The 19,948-nt window shown below is 42.7% G+C and overlaps 1 protein-coding gene across 2 annotated transcripts in view; it reads left to right on the top strand.

The window, feature by feature from the left end:
• Positions 1 to 1,203: 1,203 nt before the first annotated feature.
• The window catches only part of LOC139276248 (polycomb protein SCMH1-like), a 217,533-nt gene continuing 198,788 nt past the window's right edge, over positions 1,204 to 19,948 (top strand). For both annotated transcript variants that reach the window (XM_070893958.1, XM_070893957.1), the window contains exon 1: positions 1,204 to 1,286. The gene's annotated coding sequence lies outside the window, so the exon portion shown is untranslated. The remainder of the gene's footprint in view (positions 1,287 to 19,948) is intronic.

The following is a 19,948-nucleotide window of genomic DNA, read 5'->3' as shown; positions in this document are numbered from 1 at the left end:
CTTCACCGAGAGGGTAGCGGGAGTCTGGAACTCACTGCCTGAAAGGGTGGTAGAGGCAGAAACCTTCATCACATTAAAAAAGTACTTGGATGTGCGCTTAAAGAGACGTAGGGCGACGGCCCTAGTGCTGGAAGGTGGGATTAGGCTGGGTAGCTCTTTTTCGACCGGCACAGGCACGATGGGCTGAATGGCCTCCTTTTGTGTCGTAATTTTTCGATGATTCTATAAATCTGCAGAGGGTTCATTTCTTGCTAGTGACATTCTGTAAATTAAAACACGCATTTAGTGCAATCTGTGTACTGTTTGTATGCATGAAGTATTGTTGGATTTGTTACACCACTCTTTTGTATTAATCAGAAAGTTACACAATAAATTATCGGGGAAATCAGATTTAAACGCAGGATATTTGAGACATCAAATAAATTCTTTCAAAATTCTTTCAGATCATGAAGTTCCAAATGACTATCAAGTTTTAACCTGGAGTGGAATCAAGTAATATCAAAAATTGTCTGACTGACTTAAAGAAAAATAAACTATTATCACAAAGGATCTGTAAACTGGTCTTTGTGGTAATATCCGCCAATTCAAAGAGAATGTGCTTATGTGGTGTGAAACGACATTAAACCCACAAAGCAGAATACTGCAAGTCGGGTAATTGTTATCCACCGTGACAGATTTCTGCAAAGGGAGAGCATAATAAAATGTACAGCTTCTGGATCATTTAAAACAAAAGGCGGATCTGTTAGACTGCTGAGCGAGAACCCAGTACAAAGAACCTTAAAATTGTAACAAAAGCAAATATATCGGTTGCATTCCATTAACACAAATTATGAAAGCAATGTTATCATTTCAGTTGTGCATGTTAATTCAGACTTTTATTGTTAATTGTCTGACTCCACATAAACTAAAATCCATTCATGTACTTTACGGGATGCAACAGCAACCAAAGGAACAACTGTGCAAATCATTTGGTGAACTGCATCAAATAGAAATCCATGCAAAATCTTCAATTAGACCGCTTTCAAAACGTAAGAAAGTATACTGTGATCGAATTAACACAACTCTGCCTTGAGTGCTGAGGTGGAATTCTGCCCCTCTCAGTAGGAATTGATACTCCTGCACCGCGCTGTGTTCACGGCACGTGGGCCTCTCTCCGCGAGCCGCCCAGCGGCGTGAGTCATGCGTGCACGCGATGGTCCTGACGTCGCGGTTACGCAGCGGAACATGGCGGCTCAGTCGAAGCTGCGACTGTGGCGCTGAGCGGCTCTCAGCGCTTTGGACCGCGGGTGAGTGAGTGGAGTGAGTGAGGGCTAGGTTCAGTCGGTCACTGCGGATGTCCGGTGTGGTCTGTTCGGGACGGCCTGTTTTTTTTCGGGCGGCGGGCCATTGTGGCTACGCGTGTTTGGTGATGGTGGTGGGTTGGGGGGGTGGGGGGAAAGAGCCTCATGTCCCGCCGTTACTGTGCGAGCTCCAACCGCCGCCGCTCGCGCCGGGCTGGGAGAGGAGCGGAGTGGCGCGCGGCACAGCCCGAGCCCCACAGCCGCGCCCCGCACTCACCTGTCGGTTCCTCCGCTCGAGGTCTCGCCAGAGTTTGCAGCCCGAGCATCGCTCCGCAGAAGCGGGCGAGCAGCTGAAGGATGGGAGTCGTGGGGCTGCACTGGCGGCAGCAGGAGGGCTGGTTGACTGAAGCTGCGGCTGGTTCGTTACTAGTTTTGCTTTAACACTCTTTACTCATGATTATTCTCTTAAAGGCATCGCGCCCCCACCTGCGGCCGCCTCCTTATCCATATTGTTGATTCCATCCCCACCCCCGCCACAAAATGTTCCTTTTCTTTGCGTCGTGGGCAGCTCGCTTGTAATATTGACAAGTGTGTGAAAGTTGAGCAACTTTTCAGACCTCCTTGAGTTACAGGTGTGCGTCTCGGGCGATGTTGAAATTGGACGGGGTCCGTTTACAAAAACAGACTGAATCTTTCATACATTTTTAGCATTTTTTGCTGCCAGAGCAGCGGTGTTAGGGCAGGTGTTTCGTTTCCCAGCGTCACCTTTCCGTTTACTTAATTTGGCTTGTTAAAGTGGTAAGAATTTCTCGTTAATTTAATTTAAATTTGCAAGTTCCCAAAACATCTGTACGAACCGTTGCTTCGAAATATTTTCAGCGATGCTAAGTTAATGTGCATGGATTTGGTGGTGAACATGATACTAATATTTTCATGCGCGATGGCTTTTCTCAGGAATAATTCACTTGTTAGCGTTCTTTGTGTCTTTTACAAGTGGAATTGTTCTGTGTTCCCACTCCATTGGGAAAGATGGAGAGTTAACGTCGACGCGATTACTTTGAGATTGGGTTGTTTAAAGGCCTTCATAATCTAGAGTAGTTACAGTGCAGCTTAGTTTGCCAGTTTGGAGTTGTGGGTTCCTTTTTTGTTTTGCTCCAAGCATCTTTAGAAAAAAGACTTGCGTACAGTATTTTTCAGGAAATCTCAGCCATTAAACATTGCTGTTTCCAAACTATCTTGGGAAATTATAAGACAATTCTATTTTGTTGTGGACAGCTACCAGTGCTTCAACACCGATATAAAAGCGTGCAGATAGACAATAGGAACTAAAACCATTGTCCACTGATTATTGAATTCATGTTTGGAGCTATAAAAATATATTGTAGATGTAGAAGAAAGCATGCATATTCTTGTGGGAATGAGTAATTAAAATTAGTCGTCATATAGTTTAAAGTTGAAATGTATTATTTTCCTCAAATAAAAGCTGTTAGTGGAAATATTGTTTTATTATGTTGAGCACTACCTGAAATCTTTATTTCATTGGATAATGAGTTACTTGTTTTGGAAGTAATGTTTCTACACTTAAAGCAAACATCTAATTGATCAGTGTACATGGATGTATGCCCAACTAGTGTAAAATGCAATTTTTCATGATAAATGTGTAGAAGTAAAAACTAGATTTGATTTGATGTGCATATCTGCGTTTTTTTTGACTGTCCCAATGAAATTAATTTCATAAAGAATAAGGGAGGCGTAACAGTCAAAGATAGATGAGTGTCCAGATAAATAAAATTAATACTTGTATTTTGTAGTTGAAATACTATTTACCTGCTTTTCCTATTTCCTGGGATGCATAATTTGAACGACATTTATCTTAAATTTATAAATTGCAGTGGTTAAAGAGTTTCTGGAATTTTTGGTTTTCTCTACCAAGCCATCAATTAATACATTGTTATGTATATATTAGTAGGAAAGCAACCATGCCGAGGCTTTCATTGTAGATGAATCTTGATTATAAAGCTAACATTTGAAACATGGGGAGACATAACATTTTACTTTGAGAACAAAATCTAACATTTTGTACCATACTGATTGTGCAGTGGGTTTGATCAACATGTGCACACTATTTCTGCAGAGTAGACTAATATATTCAACTTGCTTAACTTGTAGTAGCAGCAGTTTGAATCAGTGTGTTTGTTTACCATCATTTAACGTTTTAAGATAAGCCTCTAGTTATAGTAAAGAGTTTTCTTTATTCATGCCAATCATATAGAATTTGTTGCATGACTTGTGGATGTTGAATTTCATAATACTGTACTGCCTTTTTTCTGTGCAGGTAGGGGAATGGTCAGGGCAAAGTCTTTTATTGTAATGTCATTTTTTCTCACAGCAGCTTGATCTTTGGAGAATTTAGCAATTCAGTCCCTTGTGGAAACTTCTTTTTTAGTATAACTATTTTTGCTAAAATGGTCTTCCAAAAAGTAAAAAATGAAACACTGATTCGCGTTTGAGAGAAATGCAAGTTTAATTAATTTTTTTTGTTTGAACATAGCACAGAAATGTTAAAATAAAGTTACAATTATGAATGCTATGGTGGTTCACATATAGTGTATATTTACTTTTTTTGACCATTGTTTGTCTCTACAATTTTCTTTTGAGATGTTGATTCCAAGTTGGTATGGTTCTGGCATTTGCTTCCTGATATCTTGCTCAGGTGACGAACATTCATGTGAGTCCTGACACAGTGTAATTTGACAGTTGGAAGGCAACTACAACCTGGGGTTAGGTGGTACCTTTAATGTAGAAAATGTCATGAGCTTCACAAACGAAATACATAGACACCGAGTACTGGAGTTAGAAACCGAGTACTGGAGTTAGAAGTGGTGACCAATAACATGTTTGAAAAATGGATTTTAAGTAGGCCATCGAAAGCAGAAAAAAGATACAGGTTCAGGGGTTTGAGGACCGATTTCCAGAGATTAGGGCTGAGACAGTTGAACGCTCTGTCATTGAAGTTGGAAGAAAGGGTCCTGGTGGAAGATGAAAACTTGAGGGTACATGACTTGTAAGCACTGTGGGACATTTTACTATGTTAAAGGCGTTATGCAAGTTGTTGTTGATAGGGTATAAAGCTGGAAAACATCACGGAGGTAGGGAAGGGTGAAACAGTGTAGGCATTTGTGGATGAGGGCAAGCATTTTGAATTTGTTACGAGCGACAGGGCGTTTGCAAGGGCAGGGTGATATGTAAACAGGATGTGGACAGTAGAGTTTTGGATCAATAGGAGTTTGTAGATTGTGGAGTTCAGGAAGCCCGCAAGGAGTGTATTGGAGAAGTTGAGTCCAGAGCGAACACAGCCAAATCCAGGTGCAATTTGTGTTGTTGAGTAAGAACAGCAGGTTACTTTCTCTCTTCGCCCCCCGCCCCCCCCCCCCCCCCCGCGCCTCAACTCAGTTGTAATGCCTTTACTGTTATCCTTCCTGAGATTAGCTAACATGGCACAAATTCGTTAAATCTGGGATGGTTCCAGTCCCTTGTAGGAAGTTGGAAGACCGTGATCAGTATTCCGATATCCCCTTCCCCCGTTCCCCCACCGGCTTTGCCTTCCTGATTACCTGCTGCACCTGCAAACTCACTTTTTGGGTTTTTCATGCACAAGGACTCCCAGGTCCCGCTGCACTGCAGCATGTTGTAATTTCTCTCCATTCAAATAATAATCCCTTTTACTGCTTTTTTTCCCCAAGGTGGATGACCTCACATTTTCCGACATTGTATTCCATCTGCCAAACCTTAGCCCATTCGCTTAACCTGCCTAAATCTCTTTGCAGCCTTTCTGTGTCCTCCACGCAACCCGCTTTCCCACTAATCTTTGTGGCATCTGCAAATTTTGTTCCACGACACTCTGTCCCCTCTTCCAGGACATCTATGTATATTGTAAACAGTTGTGGTCCCAGCACCAAAATGATTAGCGACAATGTAGTGACTTTATCGTTTACTCCCAATGATGTCCCTTCCATTGTAGGAGGTTGGAAGAACGTGATCCGTATTCCGAGCTCCCCCTCTCCCTGCGATATCCCCTTCCCCCTGTGTCTCGCTCTTCCCCCCCCACCCCCTGCCGTCTCTCGCTCTCCCCCCGCCCCCCCCGGTCTCTCGCTCTCCCCCCGGTCTCTCGCTCTCCCCCCCACCCCCCCGGTCTCTCGCTCTCCCCCTGCCCCCCCCCCCTGTCTGTCGCTCGCCCCCCTCCCCCCCCCCCCCCGTCTCTCGCTCTCCCATGCTCCTTCATTGAAACACCTGTGTGAGGTCATCCCTTTTTGGTGTGGATGCAAGTCATCCCCAATACGAAGGACTGCTTAAGAAGAAGACAATCTTATGGATGAGATGTTAAACTGAGGCCCTGGAGTCTGCCCTCTCAGTTGGTTGTAAAAATTCCAAAGAACTATTTTGAAGTAGTGCAGAGGTATTCTCCCCTGTGTCCTGGCCAATATTTAAACCTCAACCAACATCAGCAATAACAAGAACAACTGGCAATTATATAGCACCTTTACTATCACAAAATGTCCCAAGGCACTTCACAGGAGCATTATCAAACAAAATTTGACACTGAACAATATAAGGAGACATTAGGACAAATTAGCAAAAGCTTATTCAAAGAAGTCGGTTTTAAGGAGAGTCTTGAGGGTGGAGAGAGAGGCAGAGAGATTTAGCAAGGAATTCCAGAACTTGAGGCTGAGGCAACTGAAGGCAAGGCAGTCAATGGTGGAGCTATTAAAATCACTGAGGTTATCTGGTCAATATCACATTAATGTTTGTGTGACCCTCCTGTGAGCAAATTGTCTGCCCTGTTTCCTATATTTCAACAGTGACTACACTTCAAAAGTATTTTATTGGCAGTCAAGCTCTTTGGGACATCCTGAGGTTGTGATGAGCACTATTATTGCAGTCTGGAATGCTTCTACTGATTGAGTTCTCCAGCTACTTTCTGTAATGGTCTAATGGCTGTGGCATACATAGTGACGTTAGTTCAGCAAACTTGATCTCGCCATGATTTTAATGGAAGGCGGGGCTATGATAATTAGCTATTCAGTTTTTACGGTTAAGGTCTGGATTAGTGCAAAAGTCCCTGCAAATTAATCTGTGTCGTACATAATGGCATAAGTCACTCACGCCATAATTCCCTAGGAATGTCTGCATCATAATAATTTCACATGTCGTAGATGTGCCTTACAATGAATGGCGTAAGTTTTCAGCAAATTCGGGCTCAGTATCTCAAATTTAAATTGCTGCAAGATTCAGTGTAAAAGAGGCTGCAATATACCGTTAAACATTAGTAACCATAACCCTCCTTTTTGGAGCTCTGCAGTAAGTACAGCCAATGACAGATTGTAATGCAATGTTGCATCTTTACTGTACAATTTCCAATCTGTCCTGATGGCTTCTGAAATGTGGGAGTTGAACCTGGTTCCTTCCTCGGTGTAAATTCAAGGTCTGAGTTGGTGAAACAATTTAGGTACTGCAGAATCTTTGTAATGGTCGTTCCTCTTGTGAGAAGTGGAATATTCTTTGTTCATTGTTCCATTTCATTAGATAATTCAAAGCATACAGTGCAAGACATGAATCTCTTCTGAGCAAATGTTTCCTTTTGTTAACTTGTACTTTAAATATAAATTGAAAGACTGGATTAAGCTTTATTTAGGGAATTCTTCATATATTGATAAATTACCTCTACAAATGTTACCAAGTGCTATGTGCAAGTAGTTTCATTTGTCCTTTATCTAGCTGATTTGGGAATTTGCCATGTACTGTAATGTTCTGCATTACTAGGTTCTCACACCCCAACAAAGCAAAATTTAAAAAAATAATTGGCCCATGTACTGAATACAGTTAGTAACAAATGCATTAGACATTAAAAACAGAAATGCTGGAAATACTCAGCAGGTCAGGCAGCATCCGTGGAGAGAGAAACAGTGTTAACGTTTCAGGTCAATGACCTTTTGTCAGAACTATAAGGTTCTTATGAAAGGTCATCGACCTGAAACATTAACTCTTTCTCTCTCCATGCATGCTGCCTGACCTGCTGAGTATTAACAACATTCTCGGTTTTTGTTTCCGGTTTCCGATTTCCAGCCTCCGTAGTATTTTGCTTTTGAACAAATGCAACAGGCCTGAAATTCAGATAGATATACATTGGCAGCTCCTATTTACCAGCATGTAATTAGGTAACCATAATATACCTGACCCAAGGATGTTAACATAAGTATATTATTTAGAAACTTTGGGACAGCTCTTGGTGCTTTGGATCAGTATTGACATTGCTACATATGGATGTCAGTTGTAGTTTCATGGGTTGTTACTTTATATGAGGCACCAGGGCATGTTTCTAATTGCTTGTATCAACTACTCTGAAATCCCCAGAGACATTAGTTTCCCTTAGGGACTATGTCTGTTCCATTAGATATTGCTATAAATAGTATTATTCATATTGTGTGCAATTTTAAGAAGCAAATGGGAGAAGAGCTTTCCCTTGTTAATAGATAAACAGTCTATTGAATCCTACGGTACTGTTGATATTTCTATACTTAGTGAATACTTGCGTTGTTTGCCTTTTTCCTCCAGTGGTGTGAAAAAAGAAACTTTTTTGCAGTTACATCCAGTGTTAGGATAAGACATTTCCAATTTATTATGTAACACTAGGTAAATGTGGATGGAAGCTCCAACTAGTTTTAAAGCCATATTTTATTTAACAATTCTTCATTACAGGTTACAAGGAATATCAGTCAAGTTAAAAACCCTCTATTTGGGTGGTGCTGAGGAATCTTATCATCTGAGCTGGATTATATCCAGGTACTCAAGGCAAAAAAAAGCTCCAACTCCTCTCCCTGCCAGACCTCTATCCTTCTCTGATCAACTATCCCTGCAAAGCGATAGCGACAGAATTATGGCAAATGGATTTCAATGTAGGCAAATGCAAGGTCATCCACTTTGGACCTAAAAAGGATAGGACAGGGTACTTTTGAAATAATGAAAAGCTGAAAACAATGGAGGTCAAAAAAAGACTTGGAAGTCCTGGTAAATGGATCATTAAAATGTCATGAACAGATACAGAAAATAATTAAAAAGACCAATGGAATGCTGGACTTGTAAGGACTAGAACACGTGGGTTGAAGTTATGTTGCAGCTATATAAAACCCTGGTTGGACCACACCTGGAAGTACTGTGAGCATTTCTGGGCACCACACCATAGGGAAGGGTTTATTGACTTCGGAGAAAGTGCAGCGTAGGTTTACCCGAATGATACCCAGACTTCAAGGGTTATGTTACGGGGAGAGATTACACAAATTACGGTTGTGTTTCCTAGAATTTAGAAGGTTAAGGAGTGATCTGATCGAAGTTTTCAAGATAGTAAGGGGAACGGATAGAGTGGATGGGGAGAAACTATTTCTGCTGGTTGGGAGAATGAGGAACAGAAAGAAATTAGTATTCGTAAAAAAAAAAATAGTACTGGAGAAATTGGTTGGACTGAAAGCCGATAAATCCCCATGACCTGATGGCCTACATCCTAGGGTTTTGAAAGAGGTGGCTAGAGAGATATTGGATGCATGGGTTGTCCAACATCAGTGTTCTCGATCAGGCCAACATCCCCAACATTGAAGCACTGACAAAACTCTTACCAGCTCTGTTGGGCAGGCCACATCGTCCGCATGCCTGACATGAGACTCCCAAAGCAAGTGTTCTACTCTGAACTCCTACACGGCAAGCGAGTCCCAAGTGGGCAGAGGAAACATTTCAAGGACCCCCTCAAAGCCACCTTGATAAAGTGCAACATCCCCACCAGCAACTGGGAATCCCTGGCCCAAGACCGCCCTAAGTGGAGGAAGAACATCCAGTAGGGCGCTGAGCACATTGAGTCTTATTGCCGAGAGCACGCAGAAACCAAACGCGGACAGCGGAAGGAGCGTGTGGAAAACCAGACTACCCACCCACCCTTTCCTTCAACCACTCTGTCCCACCTGTGACAGAGACTGTAATTCTTGTATTGGACTGTACAGTCACCCAAGAACTCAGAGTGGAAGCAAAGTATTCCTCGATTTCGAGAGACTGCCTATGATGATGGATGCATGGGTTGTCATCTTCCAAAATTCCATAGATTCTCGAGCGGTTCCCACAGGTTGGAAGGTAACTAATGTAACCCTGCTATTTAAGGAGGGAGAGAAAAAAAATGGGGAACTACAGACCAGTTAGCCTGACATCAGTCGTAGGGAAAATGCTAGAATCTATTATTAAGGATGTAGGATTGGGCAGAGTCATCACGGATTTATGAAGGGGAAATCATGTTTGACGAATCTGTTAAGAGTTTTTTGAGATTGTAACTAGCAGAATAGATAAGTGGGAACCAGTGGATGTGATGTATTTGGATTTTCAGAAGACGTGATAAGATGCCACATAAGATGTTGTTAAACAAAATTAGGGCTCGGGATTAGCGGTAATATACTAGTATGGATTGAGGATTGGTTAACGGACAGAATAGAGAGTAGGAATAAACAGGTCATTTTCGCGTAGGAAGGCTGTAACTATGGGGTGCCACAAGGATCGGTGCTATATCAATGATTTGGATGAGGGGACCAAATGTAATATATCCAAGTTTGCTGATAGAAAGCTAGGTGGGAATGTAAGTTGTGAGGAGGATGCAAAGAGGCTTCAAGGGGATATAGATAGGCTAAGTGAATGGGCAAGAACATGGCAAATGGATTATAATGTGGAGAAATGTGAAGTTATCCACTTTGTTAGGAAAAATAGAAAAGCAGAGTTTTTTTGAATGGTGAGAGATTGGGAAATGTTGGTGTTCAGAGGAACCTGGGTGTCCTTGTACATGAATCACTGAAAGTTAACATGCAGGTACAGCAAGCAATAAAGAAAGCAAATAGTTTGTTGGCCTTTATTACAAGAGGATTTGAGTACAAGAATAAAGACATCTAACTGCAATTATATAATGCCCTGGTGAGACTGCACCTGGAGTATTGTGTACCGTTTTGGTATCCTTACCCAAGGAAGGATATACTTGCCACAGAGGGAGTGCAACAAAGATTCACCAGACTGATTCCTGGGATCGGGGGGATTGTCCTATGAGGAGAGACTGAGTAGACTAGACTTCTATTCTCTAGAGTTTCGAAGAATGAGAGATGATCTCATTGAAACAAACTAAATTCTTACAGGGATTGACGGGGTAGATGCAGGGAGGATGTTTCTTTTGGCTAGGGAGTCTCGAACTGGGCGGGGTGGGGGGGGGGTGGGCGGTCACAGTCTCAGAATAAGGGGTCGGCCATGTAGGACTGAGATGAGGAGAAACTTCTTCACTCGGTGGTGAATCTTTGGGATTCTCTACCCCAGAGGGTGGTAGAAGCTCAGTCTTTGAGAATATTCAAGATAGAGATCGATAGACTTTTGAATATTAAGGGAATCGAGGGATATGGGGACAGTGCAGGAAAGTGGAGTTGAGGTAGAAGATCAGCCATGATCTTATTGAATGGCAGAGCAGGCTTTCGGGGCCGAATGGCCTACTCCTGCTCCTAATTATGTTATGTTCACTGGAGTTTCACGAGATGCTCCATGCCTTCGTTGCCTTCAGACTTGGCACCCTCCATAAACTTAAGCTTATCCATAACTCTGCTGCCTGTATCCTAACTTCCATCACTCACTAACCATCACCCATGTGCTCGCTGATCTATATTGGTTCCCGATCCCCAGATACCTCCATTTAAAAATTATCATCCTTGCGTTCATATTCCTCTGTGGCCTCGCCCCTCCCTATTTCCAACCTTCCGAGAACTCTGCCTTCTGTCAACTCTAGCCCCTTGTCCATTCCCCACATCTGTCATCCCACCATTGGCGGCCGTGCCTTCAGCTGGCTAAAGAAAAAATGAAATGCATGCACATTTCGAGTTTCATGACCTCAGGACATCCCAAAGCGCTTTACAGTCATTGAAGTACATTTCCAGTGTAGTCACTGTTTTAATGCGTTAGTCAATTTGCACACAAGGTCAACAAACAGCAATGTGGATAATGACAAGATAATCTGCTTTAGTGATGTTGATTGACGGATAAATAATAGTTGGGGCGAGCTCCCCTGCTATTCTGAAATAGTGCTTTGGAATCTTTCACGTCCACCTGAGAGGGTAAATCAGGCATCGGTTTAATGTTACATCCAAAAGAGGTCACCTCCAACAATGCAGTACTCCCTCAGCACTGTACTGGAGTGTCATTCTAGATTTTGTACTCAAGTCCCTCTGGTAACCTTCTGACCCGGCTCGAGTGTTACCCTCTGAGTCATGGCTGATACATTCCTTAAATCTCTGCTTCTCCACCTCTCCTTTACAACCCCCCTTAAAAGATATCTCTTGGACCAAGCTTTTGGTCACCTTTCCTAATGGATCCTTCTTTGGCTTAGTGTAAATTTTTGTGTGATTATGCTACTGTGAAAGCGCCTTGGAATGTTTTACTATGTTAAAGTTGTTGCATAATTGAAAGTTGTTTTCCTGCATAATATGATGGCTGACCCTGTTAAGACCCTATGAGATAGATCCCTGTTATGCAGTATTTGCACAAAGGCTTTTGACGACTGGAGGTGGAAAGTTGTTCTTATAAATTTTAATGCCTGGCTCTTAATCTCAAAAGTTATCTTTAAGACCCGCTCTTGTAAACTCTCCCTCCCTGCTCACAAAGTATCGGAGTTGATCTTGTGGGAGATTACTTCTTTAGCTGTACCAGTTCTAAAATCTCAATCATAAGTCAGCTGAGGGGAACTTTGGAAAAGGTCTGAACCAGCAGAAGAATTTAAGGTAAGTTAGCACTGGGAATTATGGGCTGAATCTTGCTGGAAAAATAATGGTGTGTTAACACATGGCGTTATTAATGTGCTAGAACGTTCAGGGAATTAAGGGATACGAGCGTGAGTTGCGAATCTCCAGAACTTGCTGCCCTTGACTTCCCCATTATTTTAAGAACTTGATGGATTTTCACCTTAATTGACCACTAAACTCAGCACAGAAAGTTAAACCTGGTAATTTACAACATAAATGTACCTTGTTAATGTTATAATATGCAATGCAAATCAACCTCTCTACTCCAGAAATGGATAATTTAAAGAGGTAACTTGATATGATCCAAAGGATAGGACTGATTGAAGATTTTGCTAAGAGGTGTGTTGTACAGAGGCAATTTGCATTTGCTTGGTGAGGCAAAGCAAGTTTGAAAAGCTGACAATTTTTGAAATAAATGTTGTAGCTAATGTAGATCTCTGACTATATTCACATTTCTTTTAAGTTTAACAGACATACACAATCATGTCATTGGTGCTTGTTTCATTTGCATTCTGGTAGACCAGTTACCGTAAGCCTGCCTTGTGACCCCCCGACCTGCGAGAGAACAGCTCCGCAGGTCGGGCTATAAAAGAGCTGGAGCATACGACTTCAGCCTCCAGCGCAAGCTGCTCCAAGTGTGCGACGATTTTGAGATGGGCGACTGGGTGATGTCATCAAAACCCTGGTCGCCGTTTTGGAGCGTGGGCAGGGACATCGGCAGGGCCCAGGTACAGAAGAGTGGAAGGTCGGGGCGGATGAGCGGCAAGTGTTTGTGGCAAGATGCAGTGAATGTTTATGGCGGAGGAGCAGCGAGAGATCGTGGTGGAGGTGCGACAGATGAAGGTATGGGGCCCAGAAGAGCTGAGGGCCCAGGGGCAGCACTATGTGTGCGTACTAGGTCCCTGCAGCAGTGCAGGTCTCCAGTCAACTTGGTTAATCCTTGCCACTGGACCAAGATCTAGCTCTGTCAAGCCTGTGTGGTGGCTGGTGTGCAACGGTCACCACATGTTTTTAAAAAAAAAAAATTCACGCACAGGCATCTTCCACCCCCTCAATTGGAGTTCAGGACTGGAACATCGGGTCCTTCATCGAAACACCTGTGAACTCGTGGAAGCAAGTCCTCCTCGTTCAAGGGACCGCCTATGATGATGGCTTCGTGTAATTATAGTTGGCGGGGGGGGGGGGGGGGGGGAATTGCGGTCGGAGGCTTCCTTCGAACGAGGCTCTCCGATTTAAAAAAAAAAAAAATTAACAAAAATACCTGGTGGTCCCAGAGGAAAATAGGATTCCGGTCGGATGCTTTCATTCACGGCGCAGTGTACAGGGACGTGTCTTCCAGTAACATATCCTGAGATCACGTGGGTCTGGACCACCAATCCCTCTTATTAATAATGAGAGCTCTGATTTTACGAGTTTTCATTACTATCAGAAAATACCCCCCCTAAAACAAGGAACACAACACAATAAATTAAAAAAAAACTCTGTTTTAATAGGGTTAAAAATAAACTTATCTTAATGGACAGGGTTTTTAATATAAAAATGAAAGATTACATTTAATTTTTCTATGTTTTAAAGCTTTTGTGCTGGTAAAAGTACGCTGTACACCTGCTTTAACATTCGCTGGGCAAGAGTTGGGCAAATAGTTCAATCTCTGCCCCACAGACGTCCTTTTTGCGGGGATGCGTAGGATCTGTCAAACAAAATTTTGACATTGGAAAAGCCAGTCCTTGGTGCGTGCGCCGAGAACCGGCCTTTGCGAGGCCTCGAAGGGTGCATGTGCACATCGTATGCATCCGACGAGGCCAGAACTTTCTGCCCACGATGTGCATATGCTATATTTTAACGTATCGTCAACCCGGTGTTTTTCAAATGAGGTGTTAAATTTTGTTACTCTAACATGGCGATGTGGTGCAATCCATGCTTGAGCTGTTAAATATTCAAATAGTCAAGCTGTTGGGGACTCCATCATCATAGGCGGTCCCTCAAACGAGGATGACTTGCTGTCACGAGTTCACAGGTGTTTCGATGAAGGACCCGATGTTCCAGTCCTGAACTCCAATTGAGGGGGTGGAAGATGCCTGTGTGTGAATTTTTTTAACGTGTGGTGACCGTTGCACACCAGCCACACTACCTCACTGGGTTAGAACTCTTTTCTCATTTCTGGTCTCTGACTTTTAAGCTAGCACTGACTGTTAGATGGAAATCTTTGATGGTTAAATGTTCAAAGAACTGGGTTTGGTGGTTTTCAGTTCAGTTCTTTGTGGGCTTGAGCCAAGTATAAAACTGCTAACTGATCTTGAATTATCAGTCTTGGACCATACAGATAGCAGGTATGAGAATTGAATTTTTTTTTTACTGATGCAATAAGTTATGGACTTGGGAAGTTGAGATTAAGACAAGTTGATGCACATCAAAAGGCGACTTGGGACCTATGATTCCCAAGGTCTCTACCACTGGGAGTTTCCTAGTGTTATTTCTGGATCTGTTGTCGACTAATTGATAAAGATTAATTTCTATGATTAATCAACAGCTCCACTATCATTGTATCATGCAGCTTCTAGGATGGTAGAAGACATCCGAGATGTACTTTGGTCTTTTTTCATCTAGCAGTTCCTATGAAAGCAGCTCCACTATTTCTGATTATGATGGACAGGGCCTCTGGTTCTATACTACATGGACCAAGAATGCTTGTACATTTTACACACCTACACGAGCTTCTCAAGGACCAATACAACAATTCCCAAAGATAACTGGATTACAATGAACTCTTAGTTTGCTTGTTCTTGTAATGTATGCACCTGTGAGTATGCTCACAAATTTGTAGAGCTGTTGTCCCTGGAGATGGAGCATGCAGTGTCTACCGGTACGCTTGCGGCCTTCCGTGGGAGGTGGGCACCGGAGGGACTGAAGTGCATTATCACCCCCGGCACCCAAATTTTAATTTGATCCAATAATGTAAAAAGTTTAATTTGTCGGTTTTAGTGTCCCTTTTTAAGGGGGGTACTTGATTTATAGTTTTCACAAAATAGTTGTAGAGCTGTTGCATTGAGTGGCTAAGCGAGTCAGGTGATGTTCACAAGACTCAATAAAACCCCAGTCAGTTGGATCTCGGTCATCCATGATGAGGTACGCAGTTGCGACCCTAGTGAATGAACTGGTAATGTGTAATGTGATTGTTAAACCTTTGTCAATAAACCAATTAGTTCTTAATTGCTTTGAATTCTTAAACAAAGAACTCATGAAGCAAATACATTATAGTTTTAAAAATATTTTTATTACTGTTCCTTTGTGTCTCTTTTTCTCAGTCCACTCTATCGCTCTCTATTTTTCTCAATCTAATTTGACTCTAATTCACCCTATTTCCTTCTCTATTGTTTGCTCTGTTTCTTTCTCCATTCTTTTCTTTCATAGGTTAAGGAGATGTGTATGGGCACATCATGACGTCCCAGATGCGACGTTGACGTTGTTTCGCCATTATAAATGCGCATTTCCAGCAATTTCCAGTGCAAATATAATGTGATCTGAAGGGTGAGGTAAAACATCCAATTCATGTCGCTCGCTGTGAATGTACCATTCCAGCAATTTCTGGCCCTAATACATTAAATTTATCTGGTTTTAAATGGGAAATTAGCTGGATGAAGCACCCTACACTAATTTTAATGTGCACTTATATATCTCTCAAATAATCTTGGGCTTCTTGCCGTCACAGCACTGGAACTGAAGGATAGAAGAGGAATACCATACTATTAATGGATCTAGTCTAGATTAAATTATTCTTCAGATTTAACTAGCTGTTGAGTTGAGTAAGTTGTATTTAATGCATTTTTGGAATTTATTTGAGACAAGCTGTCACACAAAAATTTGAAATTGATGTAACTAAGGACCAAGTCTGCCAATAAATTCTTGAGATTAGACATGAATTTATAACGGTTAAAAATCTGATGTGTTTCTAATATAGTTTAAGAAATGTATGGTGCAACATCTTATTTGACCATAAGAAAAGTGAGTATTTTGGATCACAGAAGTTGGATTAATATAAAATTTAAAGCACCATAATCCCCTAGTAAAAGGAGGCTAACATTCAAGTTTGGGAGTCTTCCGTTTGGGGATTGATTATTGGAATTTGTTTGTTATACAAGTACAATTGGCTTACAATATTTTAAATTTATCAGAAATGATGCCCAGAAATTCTGCATTGATTACTAGATTTGAATGAGGAATATTCGCAAAATTAGATATTTGAAGACTATTTTAAACCATTTTGTTCCCATCAGCTTGGTTAAAAAAATTGAGATTTTTTCTGCGGCGCTGCTTCTGTTGATGACGGAATGGATTGGGCGGTGGTCCGTCCAGTAGTTGTTGGCTCCTGTAATGACGTGGGTGATGCGCGCACGGCCTTGCGATCCCTTGCTCGAACGATGACTTAGTCGAGCAGGTGCCAATGCTTGGAGTGAGGGTGTTGCCACGATGCCTTGTACTTGTCCCTCTGGCGGAACAAAGTGTTGGTGATGACGAGGTCGTGTTCTAGGCATTTTGTCAGGAGCAGGGTACCATGTCCGGACCGGGGTCAAGCAGGGCTGCATCATCGCGCCAACCCTTTTTTCGATCTTCCTCGCTGCAATGCTCCACCTCATGCTCAACAAGCTCCCCGCTGCAGTGAAACCAAACTATAGAACCAGTGGGAGCCTGTTCAGCTATCGTTGTCTCCAGGCTAGATCCAAGACCGTCCCCATCTCTGTCGTTGAACTACAATACGTGGACGACGCTTATGTCTGCGCACATTCAGAGGCTGAACTCCAAGTCATCATCAACATCTTCACATGGGTCTGACATGAAACATCCTCAGACAAAAGCCCTCCACCAACCTGACCCCGCCACACAGCACTGCCCCCCCAGTCATCCAGATCTACGGCGCGGCCCTGGACAACGTGGACCTCTGTCCATACCTCGGGAGCCTATTATTAGCAAGGGTAGACATCGACGACTGGAGAAATGCCACCAACGATGTCTCCGCAAGATCCTGCAAATCCCCTGGGAGGTCAGACGCACCAACGTCAGTGTTCTCGATCAGGCCAGCATCGAAGCACTGACCACACTTGACCAGCTCCGTTGGGCGGGCCGCATTATTCGCATGCCCGACAGAAGACTTCCAGAGCAAGCGCTCTACTCTGAACTCCTGCATGGCAAGTGAGCCCAGGTGGGCAGAGAAAACGTTTCAAGGACACCCTCAAAGCCTCCTTGATAAAGTGCAACATCCCCACCGACACCTGGGTGTCCCTGGCCAAAGACCGCCCTAAGTGGAGGAAGAGCATCCGGGAGGGCACTGAGCACCTCTAGTCTCGTCGCCGAGAGCATGCAGGAGGCAAGCGCAGGCAGGGGAAGGAGCATGCGGCAAACCAGTCTTCCTACACACCCTTTCCTTCAACGACTGTCTGCCCCACCTGTGACAGACTACAATTCCCTTTTTGGACTGTTCAGTCACTTGAGAACTCACTTTTAGAGTGAAAGCATGTATTCCTCGATTTTGAGGGACTGCCCATGATGAAAAAATTGAGGTTCACCTGACTTAAGACATGGCGCTAAAGCTTACTTACTGTTTCAAATGAATTTGAAGACCGTGGATTAATGGCTTTTATGGTTAACTCCCTCTGTAGTCATGGCCTGGGCTTCAATTATTTATTTTCTTTCTGGACATTTAGGCTTCATTTACTGGGCAAGGGATTGTTGTCAAATTCCACAATGCACTTTGTGCATCTTTTTCTCTTTCTCCCCCACCCCCTCCCCCCCCCCCCCCCCCCAAGAACTGTGCAATGTGATGTAACTTCTCTACGTGCAACTCAGTTTATTAAAATTGTCTATAATCACCCACTTACAACAACTTGCATTTATGCAGCAACATTTAGGTAGAAGGTGTCTCAAGGTATTGCTCAAAGGTAGGAAAAAAAAATAGGTATTGGTAATAAAAGGTTGGTTGTCAAGCCATGATGGGAAAATAGAATAGATGTTTCAGTTAATGAAAAGTTTGATCGGAAAAAATGCTTTTTCAGTAGGATATAAGGTTGCAGGAAGTTAATTAAGATAGGGTAGGAACTAGGATGTGAAGGGATTTGAAGATGGGTATTTAAAATTCTTTGCAGGTCGGTGAGGATAGGGGTTATAGGCAAGCACGATTGAGTGTGGGACAGGATGTGGGCGGCAAAGCTTTGAACAAGCTGGAGTATATGGCGGGTGGAAGGTAGGAGCTTGGCAAGGCGGAAGTTGGAAAGATCAAGTCTCCGGTTGACGAAAGCGTGGTTTAGGGGTGGTAGCGGAGGAGAGATGGGCCGGAAGCTGACTATGTTGGAGCGGGAGTAGTAAGCAATCTTGGTGATGTTGAGCTGAGTTGAACAAGATGCCAAGGTTTCCCTTGGCCTGATTCTCTGATTGTCCATTTTTAACTTGCACATATATAAAACTTTTGTGCTGTTCACATCACCTCACACTCTGGACAGACAGTGATATTTTGCATCTGTAACAGTTTTTTTTAATAGTCAACTATTTACATGCAGGTACAATTTCCTACTACTTTGAATTCATAAGCAACTACAACAACAAGAACTTGTATTTATATAATGTTTTAACGCAGTAAAACATCCCAAGGCATTTGTATGGTTAGATCACTTCACACGGGAGTATTTGAGTGGTTGTCTTAAACAACAGCTTGTATTTATACCATGAGGGATTTGGAAACAAGAATGATATCAATTTAATTAAAGATGCAGCTAAGTTTAAACAACGCCCCATTTTAGCAGTTAAAAATAACCAATGCCTCAGTAGAGCTACTGCGATATCCAAATCTCACTCTGACTTCTTCATACATACTTCGTAGTATATATCTAGCATGTTTTTCACGTGCGCAAAACTCATGCATCTGATTGACTCAAATGTATTAATAGAACAGCAATAAATCAGAACTAAACAGCAAGAGAAATTGGCTATCCTGGAATAAGCATGTTTAATAAGGAGAAAGCCAGCTATTTCTGCTTATTGTTTTCTCAAGTTGATAACCTGGACCCTCCACAAGGGGAGGAATTGAGTATTTAAACCTATTGACAATCCTCATTCAAAATTTGCTCAATAACAACCACTAATTGCTAAGTTACTGTTACATAAATGAGATACAGGTGGTTCAAGGCCAGGCAGCACATTAAATGGCATCTCAAACAAAATATTACATAAAAGTGAAGGAAAAAGTGAGCCAACATGTTTGATGCGGCAGCTCTATTTCCTCTTCTGGCACTGGTCATGCTGATGATCTGTGTGGTGGTCCCAGAGGTACTGTTTTGCACTGCTGTTCCAGAACAGTCTTCGGATAAGCTAGAAAGATTCCAGGGCAAGAAGTGTCAGCCTAAATTTATGTGCTAGAAGTGTCAGCCTAAATTTATGTGCTAGAAGTGTCAGCCTAAATTTATGTGCTCAAGTCCTGGAGTGGGGCATGACACTCAACTTGAATCTTCTGACTCAGGTTTGAGTCAAGCTGATGATTTTTAAATTAAGATACCAATATTGTTTTTTGCTGTTAAGAAAGGACTCGTTATTAGAAAAACTCGTGACATTTGCATTTGTACAGGATTTCCGAAAACCTGAATTGTCTGAAACTCGGACATTTCGGCGAGGAGCGAAGGATCAGCGGGTAACGAGGTACAACCTGGAATCCGGCACAGATTTGGTCCGCAGCGAGGTCCGAAATCCGGCAAACCCCAAAATCTGGCACGGATTCGGTCCGCGGCAAGGTCGGAAATCCGGCAAAACCCGAAAACCGGCATAGACGCGGTC

The sequence above is a fragment of the Pristiophorus japonicus genome, chromosome 11, assembly GCF_044704955.1.
Source record: "Pristiophorus japonicus isolate sPriJap1 chromosome 11, sPriJap1.hap1, whole genome shotgun sequence".
Taxonomy (NCBI): Eukaryota; Metazoa; Chordata; class Chondrichthyes; family Pristiophoridae; genus Pristiophorus; species Pristiophorus japonicus.
This window is presented reverse-complemented; position numbering and strand designations above follow the sequence as displayed.